Raw genomic sequence first — 4,197 nt, 5'->3', positions numbered from 1 at the left:
CGACGTCCACGACTCTTCCAAGGGGCATTAAAACCGTCTTGTTAAGCTACTGTGACCTCCAAGTTTTTTACACAGGGCATTGATATTGTCTTTTTTTCCACTTTAACCTCCACCACTCTTCCAAGGGGCATTGATATTGTCTTTTTATTACACTGTAACCTCCACCAATCTTTCAAGGGGCATTGATATTGTCTTTTTATTCCACTGCGACCTCCACCACTTTTCTAAGGGGCATTGATATTGTCTTTTAAATCCACAACGATCTCCACCACTCTTGCAAGGGGCATTAAAACAGTCTTGTTAAGCTACTGTGACCTCCTCGTCTCTTCCACGGGGCATTAAAACCGTCTGGTTAAACACTCTGAACTCCACAGCTCTTACAAGAGGCATTGATATTGTCTTTTTATTCGACTGTAACATCCACCACTCTTCCAAGCGGCATTGATATTGTCTGTTTATTCCACTGCGACCTCCACCACTCTTGCAAGGGACATTGATATTGTCTTTTTAATCAACTGCGACCTCCACCTCTCTTCCAAGGGGTCATTAAAACAGTCTTGTGAAGCTACTGTGACCTCCACGTCCCTTTCAGGGGGCATTGATATTGTCTTTTTAATCCACTGCGACATCCACCACTCTTCGAAGGGGCATTGATATTGTCTTTTTAATCCACTGTGACCCCCACGTCTCTTCAAAGGGGCATTAAAACGGTCAATTTAAACCACTCTGAACTCCACAGCTCTTCCAAGGAGCACTGTTAATGTCTTTTTATTCCACTCTAACCTCCACCACTCTTCCAAGGGGCATTGACATTGTCTATTTATTCCACTGCGACCTCCACCACTCCTCCAAGGGGCATTAAGACCATCTTGTTAAGCTACAGGTACCTCCACAACTCTTCTATGGGGCATTGATATTGTCTTTTTATTCCACTGTAACCTCCACCACTCTTCCAAGGGGCATTGATTTTGTATTTTTATTCCACTGCGACCTCTAATACTCTTCCAACGGGCATTGATATCGTCTTTTTAATCCACTGCAACCTCCACCACTCTTCCAAGGGGCATTAAAGCCGTCTTGTTAAGCTACTGTCACGTCCATATCTATTCCAATGGGCATTTTTATTGTCTGTTTAATCCCCTGTAACCTCCGCCACTCTTCCAAGGTGCATTTAAACCGTCTTGTTAAGCTACTGTGACCTCCACGTCCCTTCCACGGGGCATTGATATTGTCTTTTTATTCCACTGCGACCTCCACCACTCTTCCAAGGGTCATTGATATTGTCTTTTTAATCCACTACGAACTCCACCACTCTTCCAAGGGGCATTAAAACCGACTTGTTATGCTACTGTGACGTTGACTTCTCTTCCAAGGGGCATTAAAACCATCTGGTTAAACCACTCTGAACTCCACAGCTCTTCCAAAGGGCATTATTATTGTTTTTTATTCCTCTATAACCTCCACCACTCTTCCAGGGGGCATTGATATTGTCTTTTTGTTCCATTGCGACCTCCACCACTCCTCCAAGAGGCATTAAAACCGTCTTGTTAAGCTACTGTGACCTCCACGTCTCTTCCACAGGGCATATAGTGATAACCTCAGCACACCAAATGATATAAAAGGTACTTTTATTAGCAGTCCACAGTAAAGACGTTTCGGTCAACACGACCTTCATCAGTGTACTGCATATAAACATACAGAAATAGAGACATTATAGTGATTGTAAAATTACAATATATATTATGAGACATATATAAAGAGAAGAGGTCTATGTGTCTATGTAACCTTTATCCAGCAAATAAAATAAGAAGAACGGAGCAACCTACCAAATTACTGGGATGGGAGCAGGAAAGAGGAAGGAGATGGGACCCAATACTGGGGATCCTATGGAGAGAGTGCATACCATGAAGATATGTGGAACTGGAATAGGGTGAGGGCTATAAGAGAGGAAAACATACCGTGTAGGTGAAGAGCCTGAAGTAAAGTGCTGCCTGGATCGCGGTATCCACCGCTGGATATTAGCAGGGTGTGTGTATAGAGGGACTGGCTATAAGTATGGGTGTAGGGGAGGAGGATTTGGCAGTCAGCCAATGAGAGCAGTGAAAGTGCCGGTGAATAGCGCTAGATGCGGTGACGTCACAGGAAGTGACGCGAGGCGGGGAGGTGCCGGCTTCTGATTGGTCCGGTGCCGCGCATGCGCACATGCGTGCGTGTCAGCCGGCGTGCAGGTGCGTTCCAGGGACCAGGAAGTGGTTTCTGTATTTGGAGTATGTGATATACTGCCGGAAAAAAGAAGCAGGAAGCGTTTCACCATCGGGAGGGAGGGTTGGAGAGGTATCACAATATTGTTATGATATCCTGTAATATGGTATCTTGACCACACTACGATTATGATCTTCACTTATTTTATTTAAATTCACCTGGTCACATATTGCTCAAGCAGGGACCTTAGTTTATGTATGGATATCCCTCTCACTCTTTAATGGATTAACATTTAATCCTTATTTGTTGTTTATCATGAGATCCATGATTGATGCATACCTACCTATTACAGGATATCATAACAATATTGTGATGTGCTTTTGACTGTGTTGTGCCATGTAACTTCAACTGACAATCTATTTCATGTTACAGATTATGGATCCATACCCACCCTCGTCCTCCCATACCTCTCCAACCCTCCCTCCCGATGGTGAAACGCTTCCTGCTTCTTTTTTCCGGCAGTATATCACATACTCCAAATACAGAAACCACTTCCTGGTCCCTGGAACGCACCTGCACGCCGGCTGACACGCACGCATGTGCGCATGCGCGGCACCGGACCAATCAGAAGCCGGCACCTCCCCGCCTCGCGTCACTTCCTGTGACGTCACCGCATCTAGCGCTATTCACCGGCACTTTCACTGCTCTCATTGGCTGACTGCCAAATCCTCCTCCCCTACACCCATACTTATAGCCAGTCCCTCTATACACACACCCTGCTAATATCCAGCGGTGGATACCGCGATCCAGGCAGCACTTTACTTCAGGCTCTTCACCTACACGGTATGTTTTCCTCTCTTATAGCCCTCACCCTATTCCAGTTCCACATATCTTCATGGTATGCACTCTCTCCATAGGATCCCCAGTATTGGGTCCCATCTCCTTCCTCTTTCCTGCTCCCATCCCAGTAATTTGGTAGGTTGCTCCGTTCTTCTTATTTTATTTGCTGGATAAAGGTTACATAGACACATAGACCTCTTCTCTTTATATATGTCTCATAATATATATTGTAATTTTACAATCACTATAATGTCTCTATTTCTGTATGTTTATATGCAGTACACTGATGAAGGTCGTGTTGACCGAAACGTCTTTACTGTGGACTGCTAATAAAAGTACCTTTTATATCATTTGGTGTGCTGAGGTTATCACTATATCTCAAGGCTTTGGACCCTACTCAAGCACCCAGGTCCAGTAGTGCTGCGTTTTTTCTTATCATCTTCCACAGGGCATTGAAATTGTCTTTTTATTCCACTGTAACCTCCACCACTCGTTCAATGGGCATTGATATTGTCTTTTTATTCCACTGCGACCTCCACCACTCTTCCAAGGGGCATTGATAATGTCTTTTTATTCCACGACCTCCACCACTCTTCCAAGGCTCATTGATATTGTCTTTTTAATCCACTGCGACCTCCACCACTCTTCCAAGGGGCATTAAAACCGTCTTCTTAAGCTATTGTGACCTCCACATCTCTTCCACGGGGCATTGATATTGTCTTTTTATTTAACTGTAACCTCCACCACTGTTCGAAGGAGCATTGATATTGTCTTTTTATTCCACTGTAACCTCCATCACTCTTCCAAGGGGCATTGATATTGTCTTTTTATTCAACTGTAACCTCCACCACTCTTCCAAGGGGCATTGATATTGTCTTTTTATTCCGCTACGAACTCCACCACTCTTCCAAGGGGAATTAAAATGGTCTTGTTATGCTACTGTGACGTCGACTTTTCTTCCAAGGGGCATTAAAACCATCTGGTTAAACCACTCTGAACTTCACAGCTCTTCCAAGGGGCATTTGTATTGTCTTTTTATTCCACTTTAACCTCCACCACTCTTCCAAGGGGCATTGACATTGTCTTTTTTTTCCACTGCGACCTCCACCACTCTTCCAAGGGGCATTAAAACCATATTGTTAAGATACAGTGACC

At 44.3% G+C, this 4,197-nt stretch overlaps 2 long non-coding RNA genes across 3 annotated transcripts; one reads left to right on the top strand and one right to left on the bottom strand.

The window, feature by feature from the left end:
* Positions 1-1,620: 1,620 nt before the first annotated feature.
* Positions 1,621-2,332, bottom strand: LOC141198533 (uncharacterized). Of its 2 annotated transcripts, XR_012270479.1 has the most exons (3): positions 1,959-2,332; positions 1,827-1,884; positions 1,621-1,682 (listed from the first exon to the last, which is right to left on the bottom strand). It is a non-coding gene; the product is annotated as an uncharacterized lncRNA (long non-coding RNA). The 2 variants fall into 2 exon arrangements; XR_012270480.1 differs by lacking the exon at positions 1,621-1,682 and having other exon boundaries at positions 1,772-1,884.
* Positions 2,333-2,670: 338 nt separating this feature from the next.
* On the top strand, positions 2,671-3,449 carry LOC141198532 (uncharacterized). Its single transcript, XR_012270478.1, has 3 exons — positions 2,671-3,045; positions 3,120-3,177; positions 3,322-3,449. It is a non-coding gene; the product is annotated as an uncharacterized lncRNA (long non-coding RNA).
* The last annotated feature ends 748 nt before the right edge of the window (positions 3,450-4,197 follow it).

This window comes from Phyllobates terribilis, unplaced genomic scaffold (assembly GCF_046119375.1).
Source record: "Phyllobates terribilis strain yellow unplaced genomic scaffold, ASM4611937v1 Scaffold_95__1_contigs__length_6072419, whole genome shotgun sequence".
In the NCBI taxonomy this organism is placed as follows: Eukaryota; Metazoa; Chordata; class Amphibia; order Anura; family Dendrobatidae; genus Phyllobates; species Phyllobates terribilis.
The sequence above is the reverse complement of the archived record's forward strand: the minus strand, read 5'-3'. Positions and strand labels throughout refer to the sequence as shown.